Source organism: Pinus tabuliformis, chromosome 9, assembly GCF_031772625.1.
Source record: "Pinus tabuliformis cultivar Carrire ecotype Pingquan chromosome 9, CPIR1, whole genome shotgun sequence".
Classification (NCBI taxonomy): domain Eukaryota; kingdom Viridiplantae; phylum Streptophyta; class Pinopsida; order Pinales; family Pinaceae; genus Pinus; species Pinus tabuliformis.
Window position 1 is genome coordinate 521103645 of NC_142307.1, and position 23376 is coordinate 521127020.

Here is a 23376-nt window from a genome sequence, read left to right on the forward strand (position 1 = left end):
GTTGATTTGGGTCAGTTAATTCATCAACTAGTGAAGGATTAAGGGAGAGTCTCTTATAACCAGATGGAAGTTGCTGCAGAGAAACAAGACGATTATCCAACACTTTTTTGGCTTCATCGAGATAGGGACAAAGGTGAATGGGGTGATTCTCTTCACATAACTTACAGGGAAACTTAACTTTACCCTTCTTTCCATGAAATTTACTACCACTAGTTGATGGTGTGTCACCAGAATGATCTCTATAATTTGATGACACATGATGATGTGAACGAGTAGACCATTCTTCTAAGATCTGAGGAATACCAGAACAATTTCAAAGAAGATGGTCTCCCATAAAAATATTGCGTGGATATCAAAATTTGTGAGGCTTATCGGATGGTTTCTCATCAGAAGTTGCATTCGAAGCAATGGTTGCTTGGTTGGCCCCCTACTGAATTTGCTTCTTCTTCTTCTTCTTCCCTTTCTTCTTCTTCTTAGCCACCTGGTTACTAGTGCCAATACTTTCACCAGACGAAGAGGAAGAAGGGGAGGAAGAAACAACTGACGAAGAAGGCAAAGGGTCAACTTTAGGATCAACTAGAGGTTGATTTTGTCCAGTTGTAGGAATATTCAGTTGCAGGGCCAAGGAGGTTGAGAACAACCATACTGGAAATCCGATGGTAAGTCTCGGAAGGGACAATGTAGCCATATAAGGAGCACCAATATTTCCGAAAGGAGGAAAAGGACTAGGATTCCCATCAAAAGGAATTCCTTGATCGGTGGACTCTGGAGTTGTTGCCATATGTCTCAACCTAATATCAACTAAGGAGTGACATGGAGGATGTTATCCACGGTCAATTAATTTTATTTTAATCAAAATAACATAACAAAACAAAAGAGGGATAATCTAGGCAAAAGGATTACCAAGCAACTGTGAACTGCAATATATTGCCTCAGTAAACCAAGGACTTAACATACGTGCAGGCAATCTCCCCGAATGTTGTGTTTGGTGTATCACAATGTACAAGGCGGCCGACTCAGTTACCTAAGGATGGATAGCAACCTAATGTATTCCTCCCATATATACCCGAAAGTACGTGGAGGCCCAATCCGTGTTAGCGTTGTCTAATGTGAAACCGCATGGTGAGAGCATCCCTTTATACTTTATGTATTGTAACACTACCCTATATACCCAAAGTTACGTGGATGAGCTACGATATACTTACGTACGAGGAATGAGGTATCACACTCATAATGTATCGCAGACAAGTTAGAGACATTTGTTATGTGTAACGATGTTATAACACGTCTCCAACCTAGACCTCTAAATGTTATTCCTTAAGTTACAATGCTCCATTAGGTTAATTGAGATAACTTTTAAGTTGATCTTCTTAATAATTTTTCTTTCCAAGGTTCACCATGTGATGTCTTTGAAATTCCTAGAATGCAACTAATATGATAAGCATTCTTTTCATTCAATTGTAACAATGAAAACCTTAGCTAGTAGGGATAGAGCAATCAGATTCTTTAAATCAAAGAACAAATAACACATCTAATGCAATTTTCCTAAACTACTCCTATGAGAACACTCAAACTTTTTCAGTGCAAAATGAAAGTTTTTCTTTTCAATTCCCTTAATGTTGAAATGAACAAAAGGAAACTAATGCACATACAATCAATCAATCTTTTTGCAAGAACGAAGACTTTACAACAGTTCCTTTTCGAAAGAAATGAAGACTTTTACGACACTTTCTTTTGAACAAAGATTAATCGACTATAAACAAACTTTGATAATGAATTGATAGTGATAAAGAAATCATTTAATAAACACTAAACAATCAAGGCCAAATTAGGTCTAGGAGAGGAAACATAAATTGATTTCAAAAGTACAACAATCATTGATCTTTCAGCAAGCAAAAACAGAAGGAAATTTGGGAAAAATTAAGTCAAAGATGGGATTTTTTACCTAAGGAGGATCATCGCAACCTTGAATGGGAGACAATGCACTTTAGAGCACTGTCCTCAAGCCAAAGGTGCTCTGTAGTGCTCTCTCTCTTGACCAGACCTGTGCTGGTGCCAGAGAGGCCATCCTAGGGACTTTCAAGCACAACTTTTACCAAAAAACACTTCAAAAGGGTTCAAACAAGATCAATGGAAGAAAGTAAAGTCTACTAAGGTGTACTAGGATGAAGGTAAACTACCCAAAATAATGATCTCTCCCCAGCAGAGTCGCCAATTTGTTATGTGGAATTTTTCATCTACAGATAAACACAATTTCCCTAGGTGGGTAGCTACACCTAGAACTTTAAAGTGGTTAACCTTTTTCTAAATAAGATAAGTAAGACAAGGAACCTACTTGTTTCTTTTGCTTTCCCTTTGTCTCCTTTGTATGGTTCTCGTCGCTCCTTCTCGAACTTAACTCGCTTGACAAGTACCTGCAATCATAAACAAAGGACAAAAAACCAATCAAAGCAAGAGATCTATCTACTATAAGCAAATGGAATCAAAATAATTTACACATATAATCATCATACATAAAGACAAGAATATGGGAAAAGGTGTAAACAAATTTATTAAGTAGAAGGAAGAATTACAACCATGAAGTCTGATCCATTGTCACTCTTCTAGCTTGGGTTCCAACCAACATCACATCAAAAGCACAACACTTCGGCAACATAACAATACTTGCTTACAATCTCAAACCTCACACCAACAATATCTCCTTACAAATTCTCAAAGTCCAGCCCCTGATCACTTAGATGAGTGCTCAATTTATAGGAAAATGGAGGATTTTTGGTCATAAATGAGGGTATTGAATGGCCTTCCAAACTTAGAGTTAGTTTCCATGGAGGAAGGGATGAGAGGATAGGAGGTTACTTAACTCATTCCCTATCCAATTTCGAGCTCATAGGAGATGATAAGTGTGGGAATCTTCTAGATGGCTCTAGAAGATAAGAATATTCCCAGAACCCTATGATGATTTTGCTCAATCTCGCCCAACGTAGGTCAAAGTGGGCCTAAGTGCTCTGGAAAGCACCTTGACATGGGCCTACCTGCACTGAAGCGCACTTATCCCTGACCAAGGCTGCACTGGTCCCTCAAGGAGGCATTTTTGGAGGGCTTCAGGCCAAGAAACTCTCAAGGAAGGAGGCATTCAAAGTGATGACTTGTCTAGGGCATGTAGCAACTGAATTAGGGTTTGATGAGCCCTAATAGTACTGATCTGAATGATGGGAGTGATGTGCCCAAATGGATCTGTAACACACCACAAAGTCACTTGTGGGCTAAGACCAAGGAGGATTGTGATAACTTGGCACATGGAGATGAAAGAGAACCCTTAAAGGAGCAAGGGGCAGCTTCAAGCACCATGATAACCCTTGTCAAAGTGGAGATATTAATTTTTATGTGTTTATGTGGGTGAAAAAGGATAGAAGTTCAAATCGACCTTAGTTGAAGCACCCTCTTGGAAGGGCTAGTCATTTCCCCTAGAGAAGGTACAAAAGGAGGAGAGGAGGAATCTCATTCCTCATCAACCAAGTACAAATCATCACAAAGAAGACATATGAAGCAGTTGAGCTCATGGAGGACAAGGACAAAGAAGTTTGAGGGTTGTTTTGGGTTTTTTTCATGTCTACTGTAGGTTTGAGTGGAGTAGAAGGGTAGCCACATTATTTATGGTCTGATTTGTGCATGAGATAAGGGTTATCTTCCTTAAGAATAGGGTCGAGACTATTCAGAGTTGTCATAGGTAGGGCCAAGCCCTGTTTTTTGTACCAAATAGTGATTTGGAGGAGTGAAAGGGTGGCCAAGTATACCTAGAAGGACAACAATCTAGGAAAAACCTTATATAAGGGAGAGCGAAGAGATTTGAGGGCTGTTTGAGGGTTAGTTTATTGTCCCTAGACAGAAAAGCTTTAGACTTGAACTATGCACATGATAGTGAGCAGCAGAAGAAGAAAGTGGCTCCAATTAGAGGTAAGTTCTTCTAAGCTCATGTATTTTCTAAGTGGTTAATGGTCCAAGTATTGGACAATTTTTTGGACACATCAAAGAACATTTTTTAGGGTTGTAGGTGTCGTGTATTCCCTAAGTATAGTCACTTAAGAAGGAATTTAAGGACTATTAGAAGGGTAGAAGAAGAGATGCTCAAGTGTTGGTACCTTTAAGGACAAAGGAAAGACAAGTGAACATTTGGATCAACCCAAGTTTATTGTTGGAAAAAGAATTTTGACAGTGATAGGTGGCATCTCTCCATGCCCTAAGTTTGTCTTCATTGGGTAGCACAAGAGGGAAATAGTGGGAACAAGTCCCTGTGATTTGTGTCCTTGGAGGACTAAGGAGCAGCTAGTGGACAACAAGTCCCAAACTGTGTTGACTCCTTGAAGGACTAAGGAGCAGTAAGTGGGTAGTTGATGAAGACCTTAAGTGTTGAGTCATCGATGGATGAATGATCAACTAGAGAGCATATTGGAACCATGTTCAGTGACCTAAAGGAGCAAGACCATTGATAGAGGAAAATTGGTGTTGATGCACATCAGGAGTAAAAGGACCAACAATATGTATTTAGGGTACATGTACTGAAGTGGAGTTGTGGAGCACGCTAGAATAGCTAGTTGTTCAGATTGTATCTTATTTAGGGTAGATTGATTGTCTGACACCAAACCCTAGTTTTTTATTTCTTGTATCAGTGGATGTATGCGGGACATTATCCCTGGTACAGGAGCCCTAGGCAGTTGTATTACAATTTGTTAATATAACGAAGTTGGGTTGTTGAAAATTGTAAAACGTTGTCTATTTTTGTACTAGTTGATTTACAGTTGTTTATATTTTTCCATGCAATGTAGTTAGTTGTGGCATTTGGATTGGTAGTGTCAGAGATTATAAGGCCCTAACCTAGATTATTCAGTGTCGTGGAAAAAAAACATGGTACCAAAGCTACTTTGAAGGGCTAGTGAATCAAAGTGTGCATAACAAAGCTTCTTGGAGGGAGCTAAGATTGTCTAGATCATGGAGCAAAGGTTTCATCTGAAGACATGGAGATTTGTTCTTGACTGGCTCGGAAATGAGATTGGTTAGGAGTTCTGGTGGATTGCTAGAGAACATGGTGAACTACACTGTATTGTAGGTCAGGTTATTGATCATGGACTTCCTTTGATTTGCCATGGATCGTCGAGACAAATCGAGGATTGCTTTGGCATGGGCGAGATTGGTATAACATTATAATATAACAATAACAATAATAATGCAAGGGTACAACAATAACAACAATGGGCATCTATGGGGCACAAAAATGAAAATATGGGGGCTATACTCGTATTCTATGGACCTAACACCCATGGTAGGGTTGTCAAACTCTAAGTTTTACAATAAGAGTGAAAGGAGGTTATGATGCTTTTAGGTTTTAGAGGCATTTGAAATTTGCTACAAACTGGGAAACCAAACACCTTAAACTATTGTAACAACATATCTGACCTATACAGAACTTCAAAAGTTATAGATGATGTAAATAGGAAGTTTTGTATAGTATAAAAAATCTACCAAGGGTGACACCAAGGAAGAGTGGGTGACACCAAGGAATAATTCGAAAGGCTGGGGAGGAAATAGATTTGGTCGAGTCAAAAATATAATGTGTATCTTCAATCTTGGCGTTCAAGTAGGATTTTTTATTTATTTATTTATTTATTTGTGGCATTACTTTCTCCCCAAATGCAAGAATAAGGTGTCATAGTTTCTCTTTTGGTTTACTAAGACCCATTCCCTAGCTTGTTATTTGTTCCACCACCTTCTTTGATCTGGTATTCCTCTGATATTTACATTATCCAAGATCTTTTCTTTGGTTGATGTTAAAAGAATTGCATGAAAGAGAATTTAAAAACCATGTATGTAAACACTAAAACAAGAAGCAACATAAATGAGACCATAAAAGTAATGCACACAAAAGTTTGATAACGAAGTTCATCTAATGTAGACTATGTCTCCGGGTCTTGCTTCAATAGTGTGGAGGTTGCTTCATTCATCTCATCAAAAAGAAAGGCAAGTACAAGGAAAATTACATCAATATACCTCCATTTCTGGGAGTGACTTGAAATTTGACTACTCAAATCATAACAATCACAATACCAGCATGTATGTCTCTTCCTCTTGAGACTTTTAACTGTAAACATGACCTACTTTTGAAAGGCACATTGTTGTCTCGAACTTCATGCCCATCAATTAATGAAAAAAGTGGGTTTCTTCCATGACCCCTAAAATCTGCTACTCAAACGCAAAAACTGCCTGCACCATTGCGATCCTTCAAAATTCTAGTTAAAATGAGTATAAACTTGGTTATATTATGTCACCTGTAACTCTAGCCCCTCAGGGAATATTTTATATTCAATGAAGATTCTCCATAAGAATGCTCTAGGAATATTCCAAGGAAAATTCTCTATCAATATACCCTCTTCGAACGACATGCCCATAGGGTTCCACCCTTTCCTGGTTCCCTCAACTCTGAGTTTCATCCCGTGCATAGTTCTGGCGCTCATTTGCTCACAGCCTTTGTCGAATGAGTAGTTCATAGTTTAAATGAATCTTGTGTGGTGACAATTCCAAAGACACCCTTGATGGCATAACGGTTGGCAGATACCAATTAAGGCATGCAATGTAGGTAGGTCCAGGGGTCAAACCCTATGACCATACAATTTCGGTTATAATATATAACAAACAATATATTACAATAACCGTCAATAAATATGGATTGTCATGCCATATTAAATCATATTTGATCATGGTATAACTATTTAGACCAAACCATATATGGTTGAAAAACATGTGAACTGCCCATTTAATTTTCAATACAATCGGTTTATAATTTTATCATATGGTTTAAAACCCCTTAAAACCCCATATGGTTTGTAATATGTACAACCATTTGATTTATATCATTCTCCATTATTTGTTTGACCATATACAATACAATGACCCCATATATGGTGTGTTTTATAACAAATCAATATCAAAAGAACCCCAATTTTTTGTTGGTAGGTGTAACTCTCTCTCTCTATATATATATATATATATATATATATATATATATATATATATATATATATATATATATATATATATATATATATATATATATATATATATATATATATATATATATATATATATATATATATATATATATATATATATATATATATATATATATATATATATATATATATATATATATATATATATATTTCTTATATGGATTTGTCTTTTTATGAGGTTATATATATATATATATATATATATAATCCAATGATTCAATGAGTCAGTGACAACCTTCATTCACTGTTAGGCCACTAGTTGGTTGCCACGTAAGCCGTGTACCCCACGCGGCACACTATAGGTCCCCTTTTGTTGCTTGTCCTGTCAACTTCAAAATACAATAATTTGTTTATGCATACTCATATTGAAGTGTCATTTGCACCGTTGGAATCTTGGCGATGAGCTCTTCGATCTAGTCTTAGTTTCACAACAAGTTAAGGACCTTGATTTTTGGGCCACTAGGGATCCACTTGGATCATTCCTCCTCACTGAAGGACTTTTTGTCCTCCAAAAATATACACATTACTGCAAACCCGATCTACATAATAAATTTCGTTGATAGACCACCCTTCCTATCCTTTACCTTTGTACTTTGGAACTAGAAGTGATGAAACTAACACATGTATCCATATGTAAATATGTCACTGCTAATACATGTCCAACTTGCAAGACCCAAACAAAACCATAATTTCCAAGAGTTTATAACACACTCATGGTCAAGTTTACATTAACAACCATACCTTTTTCTATTCAACTAAAAGGAAAAAATATCACTATGTTGCATATACAAGTGATGTTATACATTCATCACTTTTAAAAACATTTTCTCAACATGTGATTTATAATGGTGGCCATGCCAAACTATTTAGAAAAGCTACCCGTTTCTTACCTAACTAGGTTAATGGTATTTCTTCCCATAGCTATCTTGCTTGTTGAAATGCTTCATTGGTTGATACCTTCACAAATGCTTTCATATGCTCCTTGTCCTTCTTGGAGAGTAGCTCTAGACACGCTTTGGATGGAGCTTCCAACATTTGGCTATTTGATGTCCACCCTTGTTTCAATGGTTGCAATGGTAACTTGGCACATGGAGATGAAAGAGAACCCTTAAAGGAGCAAGGGCTAGTCGTTTACCCTAGAGAAGGTATAAAAGGTGGAGAGGAGGAACCTCATTCCTCATCAACCAAGTGAAAATCATCATAGAGAAGACATCTGAAGGAACCGAGCTCAAGGAGAAAAAGGACAAAGAAGTTTAAGGATTGTTTTGGATCTACTGCAAGTCTAAGTGGAGGAGAAGGGTAGCCACATTAGTTTTGGTTTGATTTGTACATGAGATAAGGGTTAATATAATAGTATAATATTTTTTTGTAAGTTTGGCATTGGCTAGCCTACTTCATGGTCATGTCCAAGAATAACACCCGAATAGAGCACATAATTAAACCAATGACTTAAGATCTAGGATTGCCTTAACAAATAATAGTATAACATTATATAATAGTAGTATAGTCTAATATAAGTAGTTTATTTATGAGAAAAAAATAAATAAATAAATTACACATAATTTAGAATAGTAACTTATAAATTATAATAATAATATAATTCAAGAACATAATAATACAATAACAATAATATTGTATTAATGTAGAATAATAATTATTATGTAAGTGACATTTAGCGATGAGGCTAGAGAAATAGTTTGACCCTACAAACAAATTTAGAAAAATATTTTGTATTATTTATAATGTTAACTTTAGATTTAAACTTTTCATACATAAAATTTGGCTAAGGTATTCCGAGCTGCCACCACCAAGGTTACAAAGGCTGAGGAATATGTCAGCCTTGTTGGTATTGTTAAATGGCACAAGTATAAGCACTTGAAGTATTCCCTCCGCAGAACGGTGATGGAGAGCACCAGACAGTGGTTGATTCTCCAACCCCTTCTATTATTCTTCAATGAAATCGCTTACTAGCGCACTTTGGATGAAACCAGAGTCTAGTTCCTCTAAGGTGTTCCAGTTAGATGACATGTAAGTCACTCGAGGATCACACCTAGCCTAAGCCACACCATCCACACCAGCCCTAAGCCCGTCAAAGTCACCTGGGGATTGCACCTAGCATCAGCCACACCAACCCTAAGCCCACTAAAGTCACCCGGAGATCGCACCCATCCTCAACCACACCATCCACACCAGCCCTAAGTTGACTAGAATTTTTGTTGGAAAATCAAAAATATTCAATTAGGTTTTGATTCTCCTTTATTGATTATTACAGGTGAGAATGTTGGCTTCTTTTACTTCTTTATTATCTTATCTCTCATCAAGAAATTGTCATATTATGTATGTATAAAGATCACAAAACAAGAGACACAAGATATAGGCACATGCCAAGGCAAAACCCCCCTCGAGGGGAAAACCCAGTCAATATAATTCTTCCTTTCAATAATATTCTTTGAGACTCTTTACCCTAGACCAAGACCAAACTTTCCCTCCACACCATGTCAGCCTCCCAGATCTACGACCTCTTCTAGCAACTTTGACTAGGCAACAACTTCCAGCAACATGCAGCTTTTGGCAACAACGAAATCTTAGGGGACTTTGATCTCCCAACCCAGACCATGAAATAGAGAGAGAGAGGCACCAAAAGTTCAATTTTATTCTTCTCTAAAGACTTCCCCAAACTCACGCTTCTTTCCACCTCTTGGCAACAAACTTCGCATTTCTCCAACTCTTCGTGAGATATCAAACTTGCTTGAGAATGAATGCTCCAAATGCCTTCAACCTCCTTGTATATATAGGATTCTTGTGGGTCAAATAAGGGTCCTTAGGGTGACTTGATCTCTCTTAGGACAACATGATGTGGAGGGTGGATACTTCATATTTGACTTGATACAAAACCTTTTTACATGATTCGAAAGCCCAAGAAGGGTCTCTTCGAATGTAAAATGACTATATAAACTCAATATTAATCCTAGGAGTCCACAATGGGGACTTTGACTAATATAAGGATGACTCAAACATGAAACCCCTGCTTTAATAAGTCATTGTTACAATAATAAAAATTAATTTCTTTATTCTTTTGATAAGTACATTATTGAAGATTGAACATAGTTACATTCTCTAACACTCCCTCTTAATTAAGGAGGTATAAATAATGTATATATACGACGGAAGATCTCAAACTATATGAAATCATGAATAACTTTTAGGCATCGTAATGTCATGTACTAGATGACCATGGAAATCTATCCAAGCGGGACTAAGGTGGACTCAAGTTTTCATCCCCTCTAGGTACCATCAGGCTTACTTGCTAACCACCAAGCCAAACATACAAGTGTGCATCCAAAACATAGCTCAAAATCCAACACCATCTTTTCAACTTCGAGATCCAGACATCAACATGGAGTTCCGACCTGATGTCTCCCAGGCAATGCTTCACTCGCAAAGCCTCAACAAATCTCTTCCATTTCCTTATCATCAATAAAATCACCAATATCTATCAAACCCAGTAGGTTCCTTAGATATTTGAACCTCTTATTAGGAAGAGCCTTTGTTAGTATGTCTACTACTTGTTCATCTATTGGGACATACTATAACTTCATGATCCCATCCTGCACCAAGTTCCTAATAAAGTGGAACTTATTATTGATATGTTTCGTCCTCAAATGAAACACAGGATCTCCAGACATCTTGATACAACCTTGATTGTCACAATTAATCACAGTACGACCTAGAGACTTTTCGAACAAATCTGTCATAAGCTTCCTTAACCAAACAACCTCTTTTCCTACTTCACATGCAACCACATATTCTGCCTCGGTACTACTCAATGCAACATGATCTTGCTTACTACTCATCCATGAGATCATAACATCTCCCAAACTAAATCATCCTCCAATAGTGCTACTTCCATTAGTCTTACTACCACCCCAATAAGAGTATGTGAAGCCAATTAGCTTGACTTCCTTACTATCATACTTTAGGAATTGATGTACAGTGCCATGAAGATACCTCAATATATGTTTGGCGACTATCCAATGATCATGACAAGGCTCCAATTGAAACTCACTAAGAATGTTTACTGCAAAACATATATCTAGCCTAGTATTTCCCAGATACATCAGGGAACCTACCAACTATCGATGTGAGGTAGGATCCACGAGACTAGAGTCGGAGCTCCTCAACTTATTGAGATTGTTGATCATAGGATTAGTTGTCATCTTGGAATCCATCATCCCAAATTCCTGCAATAACTTGATGATGTACTTTCCTTTCCCCAAATATATCTCCCCAAGTCTCTTCCATACTTCTAGACCTAGGTAGTAGTGCATCAGTCCTAGATACTTCATTTCAAATTCAGCTACCAACATCTTCTTTCATTCTTGAATTCTTTGTTCTACATCGGTGATGAATAGATCATCCGCATATAGTAGAATAATTACGGGCTCATTATTCATGACCTTGATGTATAGATTCAGATCAATAATACTCTTCATGAACCTAATTATAAGTAGATATGCATCCATTCTTGCATATCATGCCCTCAGTGATTGCTTCAAACCATATAGGGCCTTCTTGAGTCTGCAAACATGAGAGTCCCTTCTATTCACTTCAAATCCTTTAGGTTGTTCGATGTACACTTCCTCATCAATGGTCCCATTTAGAAATGTAGTCTTAACATCCATTTGATGGATATTCCAACCCATTGTAGAAGACAACGAAACCAATGATATGATAGTTATGTACCTTGTTGTAGGTGCAAAGGTTTCTTCATATTCAATACCTTCCTTTTGAGAGAAACCCCTTGCGACAAACCTTGTTTTGTACTTTTCTATACTTCCATCAACGACTTGTTTGATCTTATATATCCACTTCAATATGACAACTGATTTGTCACTAGGTCTAGGAATGATATACCAAACCCTATTCTTCATGATGGATTGATATTCTTCCTACATAGCTTTCTTCCAAACCTCTTCATGCTCAACTTCCTTGAATTTAGATGGTTCGGCTTCAACTAACTTTGTCATATATGCAACATATCTAGAATATTTCTTCGATTTCTTACTTTCCTTGGAGGACCCTTTCACAGCTTCATATCCGTCAACATATTCTAATGTAGCTTTCAACCAATTTGACCTCTTCCTTGTTGTTAGGACAACCACCGATTGAATAGGCTCACTTGGTCCTTCTTCTTCAACATTTTTAGTAGGGTTCTCATGATGAACTTCTTCTTCTTCAAATACAAGAACTTCTTCGTCATCAGAATCAATAGGAATATCCTTTGATTTCTTGTAATCTTGATTTTCATCGAATATGACATCTCTTCTTACCTCAATGTGTCTTCCTTCCTTTATATAAATTTGATATTCTTTTTAGGAAAAATTATAACCAATGAATATTCCCTTGATGCTTGTCGAGTCCAACTTCTTCCACTTCTCCTTCGAAACATTGATATATGTTGGACTTCCAAAGATTCATAGATGATCCACACTCAGCTTCTTCCCTATGAATGCTTCTTCGGGTGTAGTATTATTAAGACTCCTATGAGGACTTCTATTTTGAATGCACACGACAGTCATCACTACTTCACCCCATAAGAACTTCAATCGATCTTGATCAAGGAGCATAGTTCGAATGCCTTCTTGAATTGACCTATTCTTCCTTTCAGTCAATCCAATTTGTTTGGGATAGTAGGGAGCAATGAGCTCCCTCTTAATACCTACATCCTTACAATATGCAATCAATTCTTTAGAAGTGCATTCCCCACCATTGTCAGACCTCATAGTATTTATCTTTCTTTGAGTTAGGGTTTCCACTTTAGCTCTGAACTCCTTGAACTTATCAAATACTTCATCTTTAGTTTTGAGAAGGTAGATCCATGTCTTCCTTGAATGATAATCAATATATGTTACATAGTAAATATGACCTCCATGTGATTTTTTAGACATGGGCCCACACACATCGGAATGGATGAGGTCTAATATGTATTTAGACCTACTTTCACTATTATGAAAGGGATTTCTAGTATGATTCCCCAAAGAGAATCCCTTGCACACACCTTCATGATCTAACTTCATATTAGGAATACCATGAACCAATTGACTAAGAGTAGGGATAACCCTGTAATGAAGATGACCATACCTTCGATGCCATAGTTCAATGAGACTATTTCCATATGAACCAAAGCTTGAGGAGATGGTGTGATAACTTGATAAAGACTGCCTTCACGAACTACAATAACCCTAGCTTTGTCAATGATAGATTCTTTTACCCAAACCAATACTTTTCCATCAACAAAAGCAATCCTTTCCCCTTTATCTTCTAAGCAAGAAATAGAAGGTAAATTCTTTTGCAAACCTGGAACATATAGAATGTTGTTGAGATGTAGCTTCAATCCATTATCCAGCTTCAATGATGTTGATCCCATGCCTCTGACAACATAGAATTTTTTGTCACACAATTCCACTGCATGAGAGGATGGATCCTTTGATAGCGTGTGAAGTTTCTTGCTTTTACCTGTCATGTGTCTCGATGATCCACTATCAATGATCCATGAATTGTCATCAGTAAGAGAACCTGAAAGGGTAGCCAAGAATCCTTGACTCTTGACTTTATTGAATAAGTAGTAGATGATCTTCTTGATCCATCTTTCAGCAGTGTTGTAACTCAATCTTATGTAGTTCACCATAGAGGGAGAATCCATGCCAACAAAGTGACCTTCAAATTCTCTTGACCTTAGCTCTGAAACCATGTTGGAAAATCAAAGATATTCAATTAGGGTTTGATTCTCCTTTCTTGATAATTACTTGTGAGAGTGTTGGATTCTTTTACTTCTTTATTATCTTATCTTTCATCAAGAAATTTCCATATTATGTGTGTATAAAGATCACAAAACAAGAGATACAAGATATAGGTACATGCCAAGGAAAACCCCCCTCGAGGGGAAAATATAGTCAAGATAATTCTTCGTTTCAATAGTATTCTTTGAGACTCTTTACCCTAGACCAAGACCAGACTTTCCCTCCACACCATGTCAGCCTCCCAGATCTATGACCTCTTCCAACAGCTTCGATTAGGCAGCAACTTCCAACATCATGTAGCTTCCGACAAGAGTGAAATCTTAGGAGACTTTGATCTCCCAACCGAGACCATGAAATAGAGAGAGAGAGAGGAACCAAAAGTTAGATTTTCTTCTTCTCTAAATACTTCCCCAAACTCACACTTCTTTCCACCTCCTGCAACAAACTTCGCACTCCTCCAACTCTTCTTGAGATATCAAACTGGCTTGAGAATGAATGCTCCAAATGACTTCTACCTCCTTGTATAGGCTTCTTGTGGGTCGAATGTGGGTCCTTAGACTGACTTGATCTCTCTTAGGCCAACATGATGTGGAGGGTACATAATTCATATTTGACTTGATGCAAAACCTTTTTACATGATTTGAAAGCCCAAGTGATGAGCCCCAAAAATGTACAATTATTTGGGCTCATTCAACCTCCTAATTTGATTTAATCCACCATTCTCATTGGTTTATTGCATGTTTTTTATTATTTTTATGCTAATAGAGTGAATTTGGTTAGTCATTATGCCAACAAGTCTAATGGGTGCTTTGTGTAGCCTTTTTGGTCAATTTGGAGACAAAATTGAAGGTCTTAATGAGCACTTGGCAGCCAAATTCGTGGGAAGACAAGCTAGAGGATTTGTAGGAAGGTGTCCCCTTCATTTATGGGCCCTTACCTCGAATTCTCCACCATCAGCTCGGAGTTCAAGGGCCACCGAATCAATCAGCACAAGGGCAGCCAAGCAAGTCAAGTAGGACTGCTGTTAACTCCAAGTTCTGGGAAGCCGAGTCCCTAAATTTTAGGAGGACTGTTGGGTCCTCAAATTGTATAAATAAGAAGGCTTAGGGCCTCATTTTGGTTAGCCAGTTAGTCATTTTGTTAGCCAGTGGATGTTAGCTAGTTAGCCAGTAGATAGTAGCTAGTGGTTAGTCATTTTGTAGCCAATAGTTAGCCAGTTTGTAGTTCGATTTTTATGCAATGGATTAGCTTTACTTTCAGCTCATTTTCAAGTCCTTCTTGTGGACAGTTTTGATGTAACTCTTCATTTCTTGATCAATAAAGATGAATCCAGCTTTGCACCAGCTCTAAATCTCTCTTTGGAGGCTATAGCTCTTGGGGTTGGGCCCATCTCAAGCGCCCAGTACCTCCCCTGTTTATCTTTATGTGTGTTTGCTGCGTTCTTAAAATAAAATCTGCTCTTTAGATCTTGCTTTGTTATTTTGGTTGCTTTTGTTGGTTAAAGTAGCTTTTTATGTTTGGGAATCGATTGGTAGGAGTTTGTCATGCATTTAGATCTTTCGGAATTTTCTTGATCACGTGACGTACATGGTTCTCTTTCCAAACGAGGCTGCTGTTTATTCATTTCATTGACAGTTAGATTAAGTTAGCTAGGACTTAGTTTGTTTGCAAGAATTCATTGATTCGGTTGAATGTGCATTGTGCAGGGCATCTCTATCACTCACTCACATGGTCAAGCTTCATCAGAGCCATCTGATTCATCCCATATCTAGGCTTCTCGCTTCACACCCATCCTCTTGCCCACGTAACCCTACCTTCTTCTCCATTGTTGTCTCAACTACCTTAAAGCCAAATCAGCCTTCCACATATCATCTCACCACTCCATCCATCAGTTCCTGGGTCACTTCAGACCCCCATCCTACCTCCATAACCATCCATGCATCTTCCATCAATCACCCATCCTCAAAAATCCCATTTCGAAACATCCTGTAGAAGAATTACAGAACATCCTGTAGAAACCCCTGCAGACTTCCTGTAGAAGTTCATAAACACGGTTGCATGGCATCCAGACTTTGTGAAACTCTCGGAAAGAATGTTAGGGATCCCTTAGACCCTCTCTGTACCATCCCAACCTTTTCCAAGCATTTCTCCTCCTTGATCCATCCCTGCACAGTGAAAAGCCAGTTAAAAGCGCATGTATGATAATTCTAATAACTTAATCAAAAATACAAAAAGATGTTTTCTTCAGATAATGATAACTTAGACACATGCATTTTATCTTCTTAGAAGTAATGGCATCTCTTTCGGTAGTTTGCATGCTCTCCTTTGCATCGGTAGGACTAGCTGGTAGAATTAGGGTTTGCTAGGGTTTGTGTTTCTTTTTGGCTTTCATTTTCTTTTCGCAATTAGATTAGCTTCCTTTGAGTTAGCTTTCATCCATCAATTAAAAAGCTTCTTCTAAGGGCTCATAGAAGTTGGCTTAATCTCCTAGCGGACTTGTGCCAGCTGACCAAGTGACAGCTGCGGCAAGAGCTAGTACTTGTGCATATAGCACCGTCGCTTCCAAGTTTGTTACGAACTACCGGGTTGATAAAATTAAAGAAGGGAGTTCCAGGAGTTGTAGCATTATTGCTACAATACTGGGGCCCACCAACTTTTTGGCGCCGTTGCCGGGGAAGCGTCAGAGTATTGGTGATTGTCGCTTTTCTTCTATTTTCCACTACAATCTTCTGCTAAGTAGTTTATTTCATTTCCATTATGCAATTTCGTTTATGCAAAAGTAGATTAGCATTTCCCGCTTTCATAGATTAGCATTTCAATTCCGAAATTTCATTTCTGCAAGCGTAGATTAGCATTTCGATTCCGCAAGCGTAGTGTTGTAGGGAAAAGTATCCGACTCGGATGACCCTATCCCACTCTAAGGGTGATAGTACCTCAGCAACAACTGTAAAGAAAACTACTTAAGGTTTACTTCTTTATGAAAGCAAAAGAGAGTGGATAAATGCACTAACCGTTGCCTTGCGCTTAATGTCGAATCCAAACTCTTCTCTATGGCCGCTTGCTCCCAGCTCTTTGCTCTTTTGCCGGCCCAGCTACAATGAGATCCTGCAAAATGACAAAGAAGGAGACTACAAGAGGCATGCAATCATAACTGATTCACGGATTAGCATAAACCAAATATACAATTATCACAAAACATCATTGGAACAAATGCATATAGAAGAACCTCAATAGCTTTTATTAATGAAGAAGTAAAGGTTCTGAGAGTGTTACAACCATTGAAGGTCCTAATCCAGCAACACCTCCCAGCAGAAAGAATTTCTCCTCTTCACCTCCCTCAAGCAATCACCCAATAGCTCTATAGTGAAACCAACAACATAGCATTACTTTGCACAAAATTCCAGCCTCTTGAGCTCATAGGAGAGAGCTCAATATATAGATGAATTGAGAAAGGATGAGTCAGCTTGCAACTGATGTGTAGCTGCCTTGTGTCCTCTCTCTCTTCAGTTGATCTTTAGTTGATCTTCAGTCCTTGAGTCCACTTGGAGAACCTTGCTTCCACTTGGAGAAACAGAGCCTCTGACTCATCACAAGGCGAAATCCCTGATCCAAGTGTCATTTTTGGAAGATTCCAGAGCAATGACTCAGTGTGCCACTTGTCCAATCTCGCTCAACGTAGGTGGCCTTTGTTCTACCTGCTTTGCAACGCAGGTACACCATGGAGGATCTGAGTTTCAGCGCAGAAGCCTAGTGGAGCACCTGCTTTGATTTCAGGATTGCTTGTTTTTGAGTGTTTTCAGGTGGAGAACTGATCTGAGAGCTGTTGGTTTGCTGACCTTGTTCCTCTAGGGGTAGGAACATCATGTTTAGGGAACTTTGGATCCCTTGGATTATTGACAATTCATGCCTATTGCTGTAAGGCACAAAATTGTCTATAACACGTAGACTAGCATTTCATTCCGGAAATTTCATTTGAGCAAAATAGATTAGTCGTTTCCTGCTTTCATTTCAATTCCGCATTTTCATTTTAGCAAGATAGTTAGTTGCAGTTCAATCTATTTCAGTTTTGCAAGTAGAAGTAGAAAAAAAAAAAGCAAAAATCAACCAAAAAGATTTCATTTCATGCCTTGTAGGAGTAGAGGTGATTTAGAAAAATGATTGCACAAAACCCCCACTGCTTCACATAGCCAACCTTCTCTCTTCTTCGATGGCTGTGATTAAAGAACCCCTGGGTGGACATCAAGGTATATTTAAAGAACCTCTAGGGGAGAAGAAGAAGGAAACATTCCTCTGGAGCAAATGGCTACAAGCAGCAATGTTGGGAGCAACATCTTGTCCAAAGATGAATTTGAAAATCAGATCAAAGATTTCAAGAGTGATATGAGGCAGTTTCTTGCCATGCAACTGGATACCTTGCGGATCCAAAAGAAGCAAGAAGAAGCCAAGAGGGCTTTGGCCATTTTTTGTACTAGGTGCACTAGAAAGCATCCTAGGAACGAATGTCCAATGCACTCCCTAGAAGTGTGTTTCATCTGTGAAAAATACCATTCTACAAATCAGTGCCCTTCCTTGCCTGGACTTAAAGTTGCATATCAGAGAGCCAAAGGAGCCACTGAATCACTCTATTACATGAACCAAAGTTGGTCGCATGGACCTAGATCTTACCAGCAGGAACTGCAAGGGACACCTGAGACCTATTATGACCCCTATCAAGCCACTTTCATGCCTTCTTGGGGTCCCCCTTCTCATCCTTCATGGTCTACACCTCCTCCTTGGTCATATTCTCCTTGTTCCTTCACAGATCCATATTATGCCCTACCAGTTGCTCATTCATTTCACTCTTATGCTCAGCCACAGCCTCAGTGGAATGCACCTTATCAGGAGTGGAGGCCCTAGTACAACTCTCATCTCGCTCATTTTCCTCCACCACCTGTTCATCCACAACCATCGCCTCCTCCTCCACCAAGGCAACCCCAAATTCCTACCCAACCACAATGCCATCCATCTCCATCTCAATTTCACACCTCCACTCAAATACCCGTACCATTTCCAAAGCCATACAATGGAGCAGCTCAACCCCATTGCAAATCTGAGGCACAACATATGCAAACAACTCCTCTTGAGCTCAATGATCTTCACCATAGCTCAGGAAGAGTGTTGCAAAGTAGAGACTATATTGCAAGCATTGAAGGACCGCATCTAGCAAAAGAAGATTCAAGAGAGGAGATCAAAGAACCATGGGCTGCACTTGATGAAGAGAAGAGATCAAAATCAGAGATCGAGAAAGCCTCATCATGGTTACTATCAAATCTTCCATGTATTCAAGAGAAAGATCAGCAAAAGGAGGAAGATGAGAAAGTAATGTTAGAAGGTGACATGAAACATGATCCAGATCAGCAAAAGGACCAAGGATATCAAAGCTATATTGAGATATGGTTTCAGAAGGTGACTAAGTTGCAGCGGTACTCTCTTCCTCAGCTATGTTTGATCCCTTCAAGGTCAGATCATTTGGTCTCTGAGATCTGGATACCTATCAAAGCATGCATTTCGAGCCTTCACATCATTTTTTCTCTAATCTCGATGTGCACATGGCTCCATTGGAAGTATTCTTATACTTGAGAACGATTTTGTTTTTCAAGTAGGGTAGGGTAGAAAAAAAAAGAAAAAGAAAAAAAATGAAAAAAGAAGAAAATAGAAATCTAAGGTGAAAACCTCCTCGGAGGCGCCTTAGATTGGCTCATTGATTGAAAACCTCCATGAGGCGGTCAATGGGTTGAAAAAAAAAGAGAAAAGAGAATAAGATCTCTAGGTGAAAACCTCCCTTGGAGGTGCCCAGGGCAGGCAATTAGGGTGAAAACCTCCATGAGGCGCCTTAGTTGTTTTTCAAAAAAAAAAAGAGAAAAAGAAAAAGAAAAAGAAAACTAATTTCCATTGGCTAATTGCAGGTTGCAAGAAGGACGTTTCATGACAGGAGGAGCACTCAAATCAAGATCAAAGGAATTTTTCTTGTGCCTTCTACAGGAAGCTCTGTATTTCTACAGGAAACATCCTATAGAACCTTTGGACGAGCCAAATCCAATTTCAAAAGTGAATCTAATGGTGGGAATCTGTTGATTAGGCCTACAAGCACTTGTGTGTCCATCCCTTGCCTTTATCCATCATTTTTTTTCCACCTCCTTGTGCTTCTCATTGTGCTTCTACAGGAACTTCCTGTAGAAATTGTGGGAAACTAGACATGGATTTCAAAAAGTGGTTTGGCGAACATGGTAGCTTCCTCAAGGGTTCAGAAGTCCTCATGCAATCTTCCAACTCCTCCTCCATCATCTCCATACCTGCATCACATCCCAAGCTCAGTTTTTCCTTCCATGCAAACATTTGCAAAAAGCCTTGAGGCAAAAATCCATAGAACAAAATTTGTTTTTGCCATAACTTGAAAACCATGCATCCATTTGACAAACCGTTTTATGGGGAATTGTACAAGGGTGATGGCAACATGCTTGAACAGTTTCAGCCAATTCCGGTGCACGGTTTCCAAGAAATCAGCCTCCATCACCATCAGCCATTTTTGCATTTTCTCCATATCTGTGCATCCATTTCAAAACCTGTTTCATGGGGATATGCATGTGAGTGATGGTAACCTACCCAAGTAGTTTCAACCGATTCCGATGCACGGTTTCCGAGAAATTGAACTCTGAAATCTTCAGCCATTTTCCATTTTTCTTGAAATCCGTGCATCCATTGATCACAATTTTTCTATGGGAGATGCATAATGATGATAGAAACATGCTCAGCAAGTTTCAAATAAATCCACTTTACCGTTTGGGAGAAATGGCGAAAACAAGTTCTGGTTCTGGGACATTGTAGCAGCAGCAGCTTGAAGGTGCAGATCTGAACGTGGAAACAATTGCATGCAGCTCAGATCCGGCCAGAGGACACCTGCACAAGGAAAAGCAATCAAAAATCATCATCCAAGCCCTCATGCAACCAAAGGATCCAAGCATGCAGCAGCAGAACATGAGCATGCAGCAGCAAAAAGCTTCACAAGCAGCCGTTTGACTTCAGGTACGTGACTAAACCTTGTTCATCTATTGCATGAATCTAGTCTAAGCATTGCATGAACGAATGGAATGGTGAAATTAAGCCATGAATGTAGCAAGACACCCAGTTCTCTAGCACTCACGAGAAAGTCACGCAGCATGCATGGGTCAGTCATGCACGTGAAATTTAAAAAAACACGGACAGTGTGGGTAGTCTAACTCCAGTGCAACTAATGGATGAGATTTCAAGCAGAGAACAAATAGTAACCCCTGCAGTTCATGATAGCACAACAGTTTGCATGGGGCCAACGTGTAGTTGGCCAGCTCACCCTTCATCAAGGAAAATCTTCATAAACATCCAATCGAACTCTCACAGCTATTGTTTCTAGTTTATCATCGTCCTTGCAGCTGTAACAAGCTCCGTAGAAATGTCTGGAATCCATGTTGTTGCGTGCATGGACTCTTCGTGCAATGTCTGGAATCCGTGTTCATGGTGTGGCACCTCTGGTTTCAATGGCTCTTAAGAAATGTGCTATAGATCCTTCTCCTTATGTGAGAAGGTGTGCTGCAAATGCTATTCCAAAGCTTTATGATTTGGAGCGGGAGGAACCTGATACAGCCCATGCAAGTTTTACCTTTCCAGCTTCTGATCAAAATCTCCTTGCTGGTGTACTCGTGAAAATTGTTATTTGATCATTCCCATTATCCAGAAGAGAATGAAGCCCTGCATTTTCTTTCATGAAAGTGTCAAAACTGAGTAATATTCATGTCATCCCTTACTGGTAGTGACCATGAATGCAATGGAATCCTTATGTGTCAATTCCATCACACGCAGATGAATTCTGTTCAGTTATTGTTGTCTTCTTGTGTGCAGTATATATATATATTTATGGAGCAGAGATAAAAGGGTTTAAAATCAGAAACTAATCAGAAAATCTTCGGCTCTTTTGGTAACCACTGGACACTGGGAGCAAGCAGTCAAAGGCTTCCCTTATGAGTTTCTTGAGCAATGCATCCTGCTTTTGTGGGTACCTGTGTGCAGAGCCTGGTTGTTCAGAGAAAATAAGAGAAAGTGTCTTGTCCAACAAAGGAGCCATGGTAAGCATAAACTCAACAGGGTCAGGGATTCTGATTCACGGAGCATTAGTGCTCACTACTCATGGAACTCTCCCATCAATAACTGCTGCAGAAGACTCGGACATCCTGGTGACCCAATGAAGCTTGTTTCTGCACCTCAGAGGAAAAGAATTTTTGCTACTGCCTTTTGGAAGATTATGTAGGGAAGGCAAACAATGTTGGTGCCGATCAGAGTGGGCCTGGAAATGATGATGGGTGTTTAAAGGAAAATGCCACTGTAAATACTCAAGAGGAGAAAGATGCAAAGGAGCCCATTAAAGCTGTGCTTTTGAAAGGGACACAAAATTTGCACACACCGAAAAAGTGCATAAAGAGAGCATTCATGCTCATCAAAATGAAATTCACAATGCCAGCCATACTGGATCAGAAATGCAGCTTCCGAAACAGCATTTTAATTCCGCCATTCCAAAAGTGGTATGTAAAGAAACTAGCCCTTCACATCCAACTATTATTCAGAAGAAAAGTCAGCAGCATATGGAGATAAGTTTCCCTAAAGTGACGCATGAGGAAATCATTCCTACACACTTGACTGAGGTCCAGAAGGAAACGTACCAGCTCTTGGACATAAGGTTTCCTCTTAAACAAGATAAAGGTAAGGAGAAACAAATTTCTCTTTCACAACTCAAGGAACATATGTCAAACATTTATGCAGAACTTGATAATACAGAGGGCATGAAACGGGTTGAAGATTATATATCAGGTATGCCAGATGGCCAGAGTGCAGCTCAATACGAATTTAAAGACACTGGTGTTTCTAATGAACATGAGAGAAGAGAGGAAGGATCTCTGATTTTTTTCAGCATTGAAGGATCCCTTGTCGGGCATTCACATGCTTAGTGATCTGGATGAAAAGAAACATATGAAACAGAACACATCAGATATGGAAGAGGTGTGGTGGAGACCTACAACTGATTATGCAGAATCTAGTCAACATGAGGCAAATAGGGGAAAATTGATTAGTTGTGCACAGTTAAAGAAGCCAGTGCCAATTGTTTGTATCAAAGCCAAAGCATAAGGAAACACCTTTATCATATTCCTGTTGCTTGGAGACATGACTATGGCTTATCCTGTGGATTTAACCAACTTTCTTGTTACAAGACATACGAGTGCCCTCACGTTGCAGGTTTTAGGGAATGCCAAGGGCACCATTTCTTCCATATGATTGCATATACTTGTGCACTCATAACAAGGCTGAGGATTCACTAAGAAAAGCAGCAGACAGTGAGGAAGAAGAGCAGAAGGGCGAGAAGACGAAGGCTGCCACAGCCAAGCTGAAAGGAAAAGCACCCTCAGCCAAGCAGGCTAAGACAGTGCCGACTGTTTCTACAGGAAGACAGAGAA